The sequence below is a fragment of the Furipterus horrens genome, unplaced genomic scaffold (genome assembly GCF_987537825.1).
Source record: "Furipterus horrens unplaced genomic scaffold, mFurHor1.1.pri manual_scaffold_2, whole genome shotgun sequence".
Classification (NCBI taxonomy): Eukaryota; Metazoa; Chordata; class Mammalia; order Chiroptera; family Furipteridae; genus Furipterus; species Furipterus horrens.
Window position 1 is genome coordinate 192,373,313 of NW_028327172.1, and position 14,898 is coordinate 192,388,210.

Consider the following 14,898-nt stretch of genomic DNA (forward strand, 5'->3'; position numbering starts at 1 on the left):
TTTTATCTATATACGACACCTTCTTCATCCATTCATCCATCGATGGGCACTTAGGTTGTTTCATGTCTTGACTATTGTAAATAATGCTGCCATATATATGGAAGTGTAGATTTCTTTTTTTGCATTACTGTTTTAATATCCTTTGAATAAATACCTAGAAGTGGAATTGCTGGATCAAGTAGTAGTTTTGTTTTTAATTTTTTTTGAGGAACTGCCTTACTCTTTTCCATAGTGGCTATACCGATGGACCCTCCCGCCAATAGTGTGCACAGATTCTCTTTTCTCCACGTCCTCACCAAGTGAATTTTAAAGGTCTGTCTAGTGCTTATGAGCTCTTTCAATCATTTTCACAGTATTTATCACTTATTCATATTCCATACCCGTGTGTTTTCTTATAAATGTGTTTGTTCTGAAAAATAAAGAGGAAGAAACGGCCTAATGCAGTCAGGTGGCCTCTAGCAGGTGATTAACTGTTATAACATTGACCTTCAAATCCCCAGTCATCTTCTTCAGTTGCCTTGTGCAAAGTACTTTATTTCAAGTGCTTGGAAGAATACCTGGAAAATTACTCATTTCATCAGCTAAGGCTTTCATCTCAGTATGAGGCACTTTTACCTTGGCCTTTATTTGGTTTTGCTTCTGAGACAGCAGCTCTGAAACTCTTGATTCATTGCCAAGCACATTTAAACTTTACTTATTCAATGGACTGACCCACAAGGTTTGAAAACATGTATTTATATGTTTTCATCTGATTAAAGAGACATTTAAAAGACAAAGGATTTTATTCACCAAAGGATATGCATCCATAGCAGGAGAACTTTTCTGAGGTTGATGTGCAGATGTTGACACTAGAGGTGGAGTAAATGGTTTACAGATTTTTAGAAACTTAATTTCAATAGCTACTTTGAGGGGAAAGAGGTGCCTCCAGAGGCACACTCAATTGGTATAAAATGCTGGGCTACTGTAAGCTACTTAAAATCTGGAATTCAAGTAGATTCAAGGTTCTTTCTTCTGCCTTTTCTCCTTCCTTTAGCTGGGTTACTGCACTCAGCCTCCCGGTCTCCAGCCAGATGTTGCTCCCTCAGCCAACCATCCCTGGCACCCCAACAGGCGGCTGCCTGTGCACCTCTTCAGAGCTCCATATTTTTCTGTTGTGGCTCTAACTATCATCATTAAAAAGCATTTCTACAATTATTTATTAACGGTCTCCTCCAAGAAATCATAAGCTCTATGATAGCAGTGATTGTATTTGCATTGTTTGCCACTGTCCCAACACACAATTTATTGATTCAACAAATATTTTTTATCATGTATGTGCCAGGAGACACTTCGGTGCTTGGGATGCATGGTGAACAAAACAGAGTCCTCCCCCAAGAGCAAGAACTCAAACAATGAATGATCCTCACAATAAAGTACATGTATGGTATGTTAAAAGTTGAAAAGAGCCCTGGCTGGTGTGACTCAGTGAATTGAGCACCGGGCTATGAACTGAAAGGTAGCTGGTTCAATTCCCAGTGAGGGCACATGCCTGGGTTGCAGGCCAGGTCCATGTTGGGGCATGTGAGAGGCAATCAGGCCCTCACACAGCAATGCTTCTCTCTCTCTCTGTCCACCCCCTACCCCGATCCCCTCTAAAAATAAATAAAATCTTTTAAAAAGAAGTTGAAAAGAACAATGGAGAACAGAAAAGGTAGAGCACGGTCAGGGAGAGAAGCTGTTTACAGTGTATTAGAGTGCTCAGGTTAACCTTCATGGAGAAGGTGGGATCTGAGCAAAGACTTGGAGTAGGTAAGGAAGTTAGCCAGCAGGTACATGGAGTAAGAGTGTTCTGGGCCCAGAGATCAGTTGGAGCAGATTCTTTAAGGCAGGCGAGTGGCTGGTTTGGTCTAAGAACAGCAACGGAGTCAGCGTGGCTGGGGTGGAGTAAGCAAGAGAGCAGAAGATAAGGTCAGAGGTGCTCAATAAATATTTGTCAAGGGAATAAACGGAAAAAAAACAAATAAGTACTTGTTTTTAAAATTCTCTTTAAAGGAGTTTCTCATGCCTTGCATATTCTCCCATAGGGGAGAAAAGAGTCTCAAGATTCATCCAGTCCACAAAGTGTAATCTCATGTATATTAAGTGGCAACTCTAGAAGGTATTGTGTCATTTTATTGCCAAAGAGGAAACATCTCCTGACTGTGTCAAGAGATGGCCTGGTGTCCTCTCAACCATAAGTCCCTGGACCCCTCCAGCCTGAACTCATGCAGGAATCTGAAGCTGATAAAGTTGACTCAGCGGCTCCAGTGTCAGAAGTCTGTGGTGCTGACAGGCCACTCCACCTTCAGGGCCAACTGATGGGAACCAAAGTGCAGCAGAGGAACAAGAAAGCATTCAAAAGGGCTGAGAAGCAGTATCTCACTCAGCACATTGAGCAGACGGAGGTGAAAAGGAAAATGGGCTCTTTGTGAATAAATGGCTTCCTCTCATTGAAACTCACTCTCTGGAAAGGCTCTGAAATCCACATCCATTAATGGTATAGATCAGTGGTTTCTAAGCACCACCGCAGGCTCAGTTGTGAAATGCTTGGCTAACTCTCTTCGAATCTCCTGAGAACTTTTCTCAAAACGTTGATTCTGGGGACACTTTGAAGGGTCTAAATCAGTGGCTCCAAGTGGACTCAGGAATTAGTAGCTGTAACAGCTTCCCAAGAGGCATAATGAGCAGCCTAGTTTGGAAACTACTGCTGTTGTAGTCTGATAATGTGTCTGTATTTGAGCAGAAAACTTATTTTGCTAATGGCATGGGTTTCTACTGGAGGTATTTCAGACATCAGTAATCAAAGGAAGAACTAACAAGCAAAATAGAGACAGACTCATCGATAGAGAACAGGATAACAGCTTGAGGCAGGGGGCAAGGGGAGTCGATGGGTGGGGGGATCAAGCAAAAAAGAAAAGGACCCACGGACACAAACAACAGTGTGCTGATTGTAGCGTGGGGATGGAGGTGGGAGAAGGTATAGAAGGGATAAATGGTGATAGAAAAAAATACAATAAAAAATAGACTAATGAAAGAAGAAGAAGAAGAAGAAGAAGAAGAAGAAGAAGAAGAAGAAGAAGAAGAAGAAGAAGAAGGAGAAAGAGAAGTAGGATAAGGAAGAGAAGGAGGAGAAGGAGAAGAAGAGAAGAAGAAGGGGAGGAAGAGGAAGAGGAAGAAGAAGAAGGAGGAGGAGGAGGAGAAGGAGAAGGAGAAGAAGGAGAAGGAGAAGGAGAAGGAGAAGAAGAAGAAGAAGAAGAAGAAGAAGAAGAAGAAGAAGAAGAAGAAGAAGAAGAAGAAGAAGAAGAAATAGTGAGGTAATAAGAACAGGAGGCCTGTCAGAATTTCTCTAATCACAGGCCTGAAAGGCCATCTTTATGGCACAAATGTCCCATGGGACAGTGATCAACAATTTGTCCCTCTTCTCAGATTTCTCCTCAAACCTACCAGTAAGTTCTTCCCGTGGGGTCACCAGTTTGAAAGCAGCTATAGATTTTTGTGTATGCTGATAAAATTGTAACAAGAGAAATAGTAAGTTTGGGAATCTTCAAATTTCTACAAATATTCTAGTAAAGGGTAGTGAGGTATACTGGTATGAGAGCCAGACACCAAGATGGCTCCCAAAGGTCCCTACCGTTTGGTATTTATGTCCCAGGATAGTCTCTTTTTACTGTACTAGGGTTGATTGGTATGGCCAATAGCATACAGCCGCAGTGATGGTATGTCACTTCCACAACTAGTTATTTTTTTAAAAAAAACATTGTGGTTTCATTTTGAATTTTCTTTCTCCCTTGGCTCTCTACATCTGGGAGAAGTGAGCTGCCATGTTGTTAGGACACTCAGGAGCCTCTGGAGAGGGGCACATAATGAGGAGCTGGGGACTCGGCTAACAGCTAGAGAGGAACCGAGGCCTGCCAGCAAGCTAAATGAGCTGGGAAGCAGATCCCCCCGCCCCAGTCAGGCTTTCAGATGACTGTGGCCCTACCCAGCAGTTGAACTGCAACCTCACGATAAACTCTGAGCAAGAACTACCCAGCTAGTCCACTTTCGGATTCTTGATCCTCAGAAACCACATAAGAGAACATTTACTGTTTTAAGCTACTAAGTTTTGGAATAATTGTTCTACCGCTATAGATAATGCCATAGGAGTTCAACAGCTCATGAGAAAATTATTCCTATAATCTCAACCTAAACCCTAGACTTTTCTCTCCAACCAAGCATTTTAATAAACTATTATTGTAGTATAATACATATACATATGTGTATATATGACGTACATATACATGTGTGTGTATATATAACATACATATACAGGTGTGTGTGTGTGTATATATGGGAAAGTGAACAAATCCTAAAAGAGTATATCCCCTTATACAGCACGCAGGTCAGAAAATAAAATATTACCAGGATCCCAGATGCATCTTCATGCCCCTTTCCAGTTACATAACCACCTTCTCCCTAAAGGTAACCAGTATGACACATAGAATAGTTTTGTCTGCTTTTGAATTTTATATAAATGGACTCATACAGTATTTTATATAAATGGGCTCATACAGTTTTTTAATAAATGAACTCATATGGTATGCTTCTGACTTTCTGACCTCATCATGTTGGTGAGATTCATATTTTGTGTATCCAAAATATATGTTGAATTGTGATTGATTTGTAGGAGTTAGTTATATATCCCGGACACCAATCCTTTGTTAGCTATATAAAATACAAATAACTTTTCTCATATTAATGCATTTTTGTTTTGTTTTGTTTCATTCTCTTAATGGGATCTTTAATGAAGGAAGTTCTTTGTTTTAAGTAGTTCAATTTATCACTTGTTTTCTTTGTGATTTGGACTTTTTGTGTCTTGTTTGAGAAATAATTGCCTATACTAAGGTCATGAAAATATTCTCCTTGTTGTCTTTTGGAAGCTTTATTATTATTTTTTTTACAATACATATGGAATTGATTTTTGTGTATTGTGTAGAATAGAGGTCATGTATTTTCCCAGGTAGAAGTATATCCAGTTGATTCAGCACTATTTATTAAAGACTATTCTTTTGCTTTACTTTATTGCCCTTTTGTCATAAATCTAATGACTATATATAGTCTGTTTCTGGACTGACTATTTTTTTTTCAGTCTCTTTGTCCACCCTTGCATCTTCACTGTCTTAATCATGATACATCTGGGCATAGTGGGTTCTCCTGCAAGATTGCCTTGCCCGTCTTGGTCCTTTGCACTTCCATATAAATTGGAATCATTCATTTCTGCACATAAAGCCTGCTGAGGTTGGGGGTGGTTACATTACATCTGTAAGTCATTTTGGTGAAAAGTGACATTTTAAAAAATTCAAAGTCTATCAGTTCATGAATATGGCATATTTCTCCATTTATTTCAGCCTTGTTTAATTTCAGTAATATTTTGTAATTTCCAGTGTAAAATAGGTAGCATATTTCATTGGCTTTTTTATGCTTTGAAATAATTTTAGGTTTTCAAAAGAGTTACAAAGATGGTACAGAGCTCCCATGTACCCACAGCTCAGCTTTGCCTAATGTAAATATCTTTTATAACCATGGTGCATTTATCAACACTAAGAAAATTAACACCAGTAAATACTATAAGTTAAACTACAGACTTCAGATTCCACCAGTTATTCCACTAATGTCCTTCTTGTCTTTAATCCAAGCTCCAATTCAGGTCAACACATAGCTTTTAGGTGGTTAGTATTTTTAAGAGAGCAAATTCCTATCTGTGGTCAGCATCGTCTTGTCTCCCTTTATTACCAGTCACTATAGGGTGACATTGTGGCAAGTTCAGGATGAGAGTCCATGTGCTTTACTCCCCAACCAGCCAATATTCCTTCATTTCAGCCAACACTCATCTCCCTTTTAAAAAATAGTCTTTCTAATAAGAAAGCTGCAGCCCTGCTTAAATGTCCATATAAATTTTTTACATCCACTGTCTGTGTTTGACAAACAGAAACCGAATGTCAGTATAATAAATGGAGTGCTTAATTAAGGGGGGAAAAATTCCACGTGTTTTTAGTTGGGTCTGTTTCCATTTTAAGGGGCGGGATTCAAATCAGCTTAAGTTTTGTTTTTTAAAGCACTTGGTATTTCATATAACTACAGAGTCCAAGAATAGTAAGCACAGCTAGATACAGGAGCTCCTATGATTAAATCAGGACCAGCCTGTCTATTTCTTAGCTCTGTTTCTTCAGCATTGACTCCCTTCACCTTAGAGTCTCCCTCAGCAATGAACAGTGGCCACCAGTGGCTCCTGAATTTACCTACTTCCTGCTTCACAACCATAGGGAAAGCATGAAACACCTGTGGGAATCCAGGCAAAAGCCATGCATTCAGTCTGATTGTCTCTGATTGGCCTGACTGGAAATCAATATCTGTGAACCAATCATTGGCTCTAGGGTAATGTCATGTGTGGATTAGTTTACATCCAGGATACACACTCTCCTCTGAATCAGAAATGCAGCCCCACCTGAAGAACACGGGGAGAAAGGGTTGGTCCCAGGGGAAGAATCAGGCTATTTGCTAGAGAGTGAATGGCTCTGAAGGACAAAAATAACTAACATCTACTGTGCTAGGCCTTCAAACTTATAGTCCATGTTCTCTGTCCAAAGGGCAACTTTATAAAATTGAGGTCATTACTTGGGAGGGTTAAACCTATCTTGTTGACTTCACTTCTATTAAAGCTGTTTTTTCTCCCCAGGTAGCTCTATTCAGGCTCACTGAAAGACTCATTTAAGCCTCCTTAAATAACTCTGCCCAGTTGCACAGAAAAATCTGAAAGAAGAGGAACTAAGTTAGAGAACAAGACAGAAAGTAGAGAGAGACACATGAACTGAAAATAGATGGAGAAAGAGCATAACTAAGAAAGCACATAGATGCAAAGCCCACCAGAAATTCCAGCACCTATTTGAATATTTTTCTCTACTTCTAGTTTGGGTTCCCTATTAGTAGAGCTGGGGAACGCTCCCAGGAGAAGGGAGCAAGGAAAGCTGCACAGGGCAAGGGGAGCCCTAAGCAAGGATGCTATCTCACCTGGAGGCTGATCCTACAGGAAAGCTCCAGAGCATAAAATTGTACCATTGATTCAATCCTACCCGGAGGCGGAGGCGAGGAGCCAGTCTTTTGTATTCTACGCCAATTAATCAGTCATGGGGGTGGGGCACCTAACCTCCAAGGCAGACAGCTCCTGTTCAGCCAAAGGCAATTTCCCAAAGAATGGGACAGCTGTGAGTTGTTATCAGCCAATACTCACAGCAGCTAGGGGATGGGGGATTGATTGACAGATGAAAGGGATGGAGGAGGGAGTACCAACAGCATCCGGTACACCTGCAATCTGTTCTTCACAAGCACTTGGCCTCTAACTCTCATCTCAGCTTTAATACAGTCTTCTATTGTATTACATTTCCTAAATATCTGCTTCTTGTACTCACACAACTGCTGACTTAGTTCAGCCCTTCACCATCTCTTGCTTATTCTTTGAAAATTACCTGCTAGTTTTGTCAGGTTCCAATAAACCATGCTACCCTATATTTATGTCTTTGCGAGCCTCCTTCTCCCTCATGACTTTGACCAAGAAACTGCACTGGAAATGACACTGTGCCATCTCCACGACGGGTCTTAAAAAGACTTTAAGATTCAGCTTTCACCTTCTTAGAGTGCTGTCACTACTATGTATGAAAACATGGCATGGACATTGAGTGATGACAACCACAGAGAGAAGGTTGAGACCACACAGATAAAGAAGCCTGGGCATCCCAGTGTCCCAGCTGGGTCCGTCCCTCAGATGACCCACCAGCTGAATGCTGTCATATATGTAAGCCACATGAAACCAGCTAAAGAGCCATTCAACTGATTCACAAAATTGTTAGAAAAAAATAAGACATCATTATTGTAAGTCACTAAGTTTGGGGGTCATTTTATTCATGGTGATCCGTAACTGAAACATTCGCTTCTTGCTTTTATTCCCTTACACGTATCCTCCACTCTACTTCTCAATTCGTTCTAAAGCCTGGATCTAACCATTTCTCTTCCTTGCTTCAGAAACCCTGGTGAACTTTGACTCTTTATAGAATCAGGTCTCAGATCTCTAGCCTGGCTTGTGGCATATGCAATCCTTCACATTCTGGCTCTAGCTTACTTTTTGAATCTGGTCTTCAACCATGAAAACTACACTTCAGCCCCCATGAGCTTCTCCCCTTCTTCTGGACACACTATACTGTCACATGCCATCTCCTGTCCACCACCCCTGACATGACCAACCCAACTCCAAGGACAGCTTCTTCCAGCCTTCCTCAGCTCCTTCAGGTAGTCATTCGCTCTTGTCTCTGTGCACCTTCTTACCTCGATTACAGCCCCATCGTATTGGACTTGTGCCTGTCTCCTCCCATGGTCAACAAATTCCTTCAGTGCGGGCCAGGTTGTATTCATTTGTGAACCCCAGAACCTAGTTCAATGCCTAGCATATAGTTCAGACATCAAATGGTGGCTGACTGATTGTGGAGTATGCCCAGTTATGAGCTTCTTAAAGTCAGTCACAGAATCTTATTCCTCTTGTTGTGCTTGGTTCAGAGCCTGGAATGTTCTCTGAATATTTAATTGAACCGAATGATGAGAAATAGGAAAATTAAGAAATGGGAAAGCAAAAGGATAGAAAAGGACAAAAAGTTCTGCGAGAGAACGCAGCTAGCAGACAGTCTTCAAAAGGACAATGTTAATTAGAACGGCTCAGGGTGGAAGAAGTCTTACATGCTCTAAATACTTTGGTTTTGGTTCTCAATGTATCCCTGTCTCTTTTCACACAAAGTGGCAAGTTTTCATAGAGGAAGAAGAAGGGCCCTCTGATGTGGTTTGAGGCTGATAGCGCTGACTGTTCTCAGACACCTCCCAGCAGAAGCCAGGGCACACACACCCCTGCTCACAGACTGGGTTTGAGTGAGGCAGTGCCAAGATGCAGTCCAGGCCTGCAGGGACAAACCCTTCTCAGTTATTTCCATAAGTTGTCTTATCTGCCATGATAAACTGGAGCCACTTCAGACAGGCCTGGAACATACACCTTCTTTTCTTGTTGGCCTTGGGGCAAGGAGGTGACAGACTTTCCCTGGATTTTCACACTTGGCTTTGTTGTTCGGAAAACTCAAAATGATTTCCATTTTCAATCATTTCAATTGAGGGTGGGGCACAGCTTTTCATTATAGTTCAGGTGAGTCACAAATTATGCCACTAGAGAGAAAGAAGATTGGGTAAGCAGGTATAAATCCCTAGACCAGCAGTTCTCAAACTTTAGCTTCATCAAAATCACCTGGAGGTGATGATCACTGGCCCTACCTTTAAAGCTCCTGTTTTATTTGCTTTTCTAACAAGTTTCCAGGCAATGCTGAAGCAGTCAGCTTTAAGACCACCCTTTGAGTAGCACTGCCCTACACCAGAAACTTCTTGTGGAGAAGGAAGTGGCCTATTATCTCTGTATGCTCAGTGCCTAGAATGCAGCAGGTGTTCAATGTATACTTAAAAAAAAAATTATATTAAAGTCAATCATCATTGTTAAAAAAGTAATTCAAAAAGCATTCCATCATGTGTCAGTGATAGTATCATTCTGTATTAAGGAAAAAGAACAAATCTTCATAGAGCTTAGTTCTCCCATTTCATCTTCTCCCACAAATTCTAATGAAGAGGGCAACTCAGATATCACTGTTTCTTGCAACCAAATAGAGTCTAGTGATACCAATCATTCAAGAAAACTCTGGAGGGAAATAAAAACTTTTCCTGGAGGTAACCATAAATTATACCTGATGTATTTGTTTGGTTTCAAGTGATAGAAACACTTCTCTGAGCAATAAAAAAAAATGTTTTTTAACAAGGTCACTTTATTTTTATTGTTATTTTTATTATTTTATTTTATTTATCTGTTTTTAGAGAGAGGGGAAAGGAGAAAGAGAGGGAGAGAAACATCACTGTGTGGTTGCCTCTCATGCGCCCCCAACTGGGGACCTGATATGCAACCTAGTCATGTGCCCTGACTAGGAATCGAACCAGCGATGCTTGGTTCGCAAGCTGACGCTCACTCCACTGAGCCACAGCAGCCAGGGCCCAAGAAGAGTTAGAACAACCAAATGGAACAGGAATGTTGCTGAGCCCAAAGAATGACTGGAACCAGGGTCCTACAACCAGCCAGGGCTCCCCTTTTGGTCCGTCTCATCAGCCTCTCTTTCCATTTTGTCTCTGACCTGTCACTGTAGACTGGCTTTCTCCATATTACAATAAGTAAAATAAAACTGACCCCACTCAGCTTAGATTAGGATGGGGGTTGCATAAGAAAATGGCGTAAGGCAAGAGCTCCAAACTGGGGAGCTGCACTGCACTTGTGATATTCCGCCAAAAACCACCTGGAGGGTAAGCAGATGTGGACATGCCATTTATTACTCACATTACAGGGGAGTGCCCGGACGGGGGCAGACTGGGTGTGAGAGTAACCACAGCCGTCTCTAGCCTTGGTGCTCCTTACAGGGTTAGAGAGGGAGAGTGGCAGCAGGGAGGGAGCCGCGGAAGCGTGTGAAAATGCTACAGGGTCGTGATAAATGCAGGGACCTCGAGAAGGCTGGGACTCCAGACACAGCCTGTTTTCCACGCTCTTTATGGCTGCTGGCCAGGCAGCCATCTGTTCTCTGAGTTGGAGGGGCCATGTCTTGAGCTACCCCACAAATGGCATCTCCCATCATGGCCATGTGGGTGAGGAAGGGGGCAGGTCCCACAGCAGTGGGCGTTAGAAACGTCAGCCACTGATGATTTTGAACATGAGATCTCTGTAGTAAACATTCTTCTCTATCTTCTGTTCTGAACAGTGGAAACACCAGTGAAACATAAATGCCAGGAGGCCACTGGAGAGGAGCTGAGGCCTCCAACCAAGAGAAAAGACCAGCCTGGAATCTGGGATGTACTTGAGAAATATTCTAAACTACCACTGGGGTGTTATTATAGCTGTGTGCTTCTTTAAATCGTAACTTCAAATGGCGGGGGGATGAGGGGGTGGGGAATGTAAGGCAGAAGTTCTCTGAATCTATCAGAACTGACTCGCTAGCCAATGCTTTTTCAAGGATGTCATTCATCATGGTTTTCCCAAATCTTTGCAAAGGATTTTTCTGTTCCATCTCCTTATTGGCCCAAAGACATGAACAATTCTTTCCTCTTTGGCTAATTTAAACCTGTGATTTCATATTGAAAAAATCCCATGAGACAGAGTCCCCAGTAAAATGACAGTCAGTGCTATACATTGTCTTTTAGACATACATGAAAATCAGCCCAGTCCTCTTACTCTGTGGTTTCTGAACATTTTGCATCTTAAATACTATAAAGTCAGCTGTGGTTTAGATGAAGGCCCAGGGACATAGATTCTTCAGAAAAAAATTAAATTGTAGCAAGCACAGTTGCGCTACTGTTACACAAGCTCATGAAACACAAGTTTACTTTGAAAATGAGTGGTGGTTTATTTTATTTTATTTTATTATTTTTTTTTTTTGGTTTTTCAATTACAGTTGTCCCCTTTTCCCCTAATTTCTCTCCCCTACCCAACCCACCCGGTGGTTTATTTTTGTTTTTTGTTTTTTTCTTTTCTTTTTAACTCTGACTTGGGTGCCATGTTGGGGGAATGCAGTAACACCATAGTTTGCCTCTGCCAAGCTGCATCACCACTGCTGATCCTCATGGACACCAACATTGTCAGCTGGTGACTGTTGTGATTTTTCTTTGTGTGTGGCACTCATTTGGGCGAAAATGTCTGGGGTTTTCTACTGTGTTTTTAGGCTGAGATTTAATGCTTAATTTTTTATATCCTCTACCTCTCTGTTCTCTTACTGTTGAAGGTGGAAAATCCAGCAGGTAGAGGAGTTCGAAATGTGACGCATTTGATGAGAACTCAAACTACAGGTAAATAAAATTCAACAAACAAAAAATTAGAAAAAATGGCAATTGACAAAGCACATTATGAAAAAGTAAACATTTTCTTCAAACTGTGCGAGAGTGGAACAAAAAATAAAAGGTTAAGTGCAAATAATATTTTCAGAGTACATCAAAGTGCATGGATTATTATCAATGCAGCAGTTTACAGTTTACATTCCCTTGTAAATTTAGGCTTAGCATTATTTTGTTATTTCCAAAAAGACAATGTCTTTGTCTCATTTATTAATGTTACCAGCCATCACAACTCTCCATTCTTTGCCAGACCCTGAGATAATTGCTGGAGTTATAACAATAAATAAGGTCAGACTCCTGTTCTCCAGAAGTTCTCTATCTAACCAGGAAACCAACATGTAAATAAGGAATTTAGAGGGAGATTACTAATACTTATATCTTAATTGTCTCCTTCACATCTGGAATAAGCATTAGATTGTTGAACCCTACCTATCCATGGCTGCCAAGATTCTAGGGGTCAACACAGGGAAAGCTATAAAGAAAATGGGGAAGAAATGTAACTAGAGAGAAAGATTAGGAAGAAAATTAATATAAAATACAGGCTGTAATTTTTAAAGGTTGAGAAATAAAGAGTATAGCATAGGCAAAAGAGAAAGAAAGAGGGAGGAAAGAAGAGGGAAAAAAGGAAGGAAGAAAGGAAATACATATTTATATTTATATATTTATATATAAATATTTGAGGGTCCCTTTTATTTTTATTTATTTTAATCCTCACCCAAGGACATGCTTATTTTAGAGAAGGGGGAAGGGAGGGAGAGGGACAGAAACATTGATGCGAGAGAGAAATAATTAGTTGCCTCTCGAATGTGTCCCATCTGGGACCAAACCTGCAACCCAGGCATGTGCCCAGAACGGGAATCAAACATGTGACACTCCAACCAATTGAGCCATACTGGCCAGCGTGAGGGTCCCTTTTATGGTGGCTCAAGACTGCAAAAAGAGACCCCTTGGTAAATTTTAAAAATGCCGTGACTTTGCACAAATAAGATGAACTAATGGCCTCTATGCTGCCATTATGTGTCTTTAAAGGAGGAGGAACATGGGCCCATGGCATCCCACAGAAGCAAACGCGCGTGAGATGGAAAAGCCAGGCCTGGTCTCTGAGTCAACTGTCACTCTTTATTTCAAAGAAGATTTTATGGATTTTAAATGTTAAAATAATTATAAAGCTCTCAAATATGGCTTCCATGTTTTCAAAAATAAAAAAGGGAGTCTTCCAGAATCAAGTGGCTCTGTTGGTGACATTTCTGAGCAGGATGGCGGGAGAAGGGAGCTACAGAAAAAAATTACCCCAGAAAGAGAAAGAGAAGAAAGTAGGCAGCAGGTCATACCTGAAGGCCTGCAATTCCTCACTGCACACAAAATGTGAATTTTCAGTATCATGCCTTTTAAGGACATTCCTTTTTAAAACACATTCATCCAGACTGGGTTTATGAGACCATCTATAGCGATGTAACATGTGTAGGTCAGATTTTAGTAAAAGATTAAGGTTACACATCACCTTTCCTGTTTATGTTTCACCAACGTGGTGCCTGGTGGTGTCAAGCACAAGAAGAGTTATGAATGTGTTCCTGAGGCATACACAGGCACAGAGCTAGACCAGGGACCCAGAGTGACCTTGAACATCCCCAGGAAGGATGCGGAATAAGGCAGTATTGTCAGCCCTGGCTGGTGTGGCTCAGTTGGTTGGAGCATTGTCCTCTAACCAAAGGGTTGCAGCTTTGATTCCTGGTTCAGGTATGTGCCTAGGTTGTGGGCTTGGTCCTGGTCGCATAAGGGAGGCACCCAATCAATGCTTTTCTCTCATGTCAATGTTTCTCTCTCTCCCTTCCTCTCTAAAAGCAATGAAAAAATGTCCTTGGATGAGGATTTAAAAAATACAAAATAAAAGGAGGGTTGCCAGTTCCTGGAATTTCAGTGCAGTCTTCACACCACCTTACTCACGGAGGCAGGGAGCACAGGGAACTGAGAAGAATCAATGTGATTTCTTCCTGGTGCAGCCACGGGGGGCGGTGGTGGAATTGCAATTGGGCAGCTTATAGAAGACAATCAGGGAAATCCAGGGACCCAGGGAACATGTTGCATCGCCTTATTAAGTTACCCGTGAATGTTCTTTTGCTGCGTAACAAATCACCACAAACCTACAGGCTTAGATCAACACCCATTTCTTTGCACAAAGTTCTGTCAGTCAGAAGTCCAGCGTGGTATGACTGGGTTGTGTTACGGGGGACTTACAAGGCTGAAATCAAGGTGTCAGCTGTTTCTTTCTGTAGGCTCTGGGGAAGAAGCTGCTTCCAAGTTCATTCAGGTTGTTGGCCACACTTGCTTCCTGCGGCTCTAAAACTTAGATCCTCCTGTCTTGCTGACTCTCAGCTGGGGCCTGATCTTGGCTCCTGGAGGCTGCCCACATTCCTTTGACGGGAAAGCCTAGTCCTAATTGAGGATTAGGACAGGACAACTAAGGATAATCTATCTTAATGTCAATTTATTTGGGACCTTAATTACATCTACAAAGTCCCTTCAAAGCAGCATCTAGATTAGTGTTTGACTGCCTGGGAGAGGGTGTCTGTACATACACCAGGGGCTGGGAGTGCTAGAGGCCTGAGAGTGTTGGAGGCCATTTAGGAATTTGGCCTATGACAAATGACTTGGGAAACATTCTCCAGCCTAGCTAAGTGATTCTCCAGGGTGGTGGTGCCAACCCCTAATGGATATTTTGGAAATTCGTGAGCAAATATTTTGTTGTAATGATGGGGACAGGGGGTAGGTTTCACTGGCATTTAGTGTTCAGGGCTGGGATGTGAAAGGACAACCACACACCGTGAGGAATCATGCTGCCTTTCACCCAGCTTTGGAATGTCCCGTAAGCACTCATGCCAATGAAAAAAATCTGTGTATAAT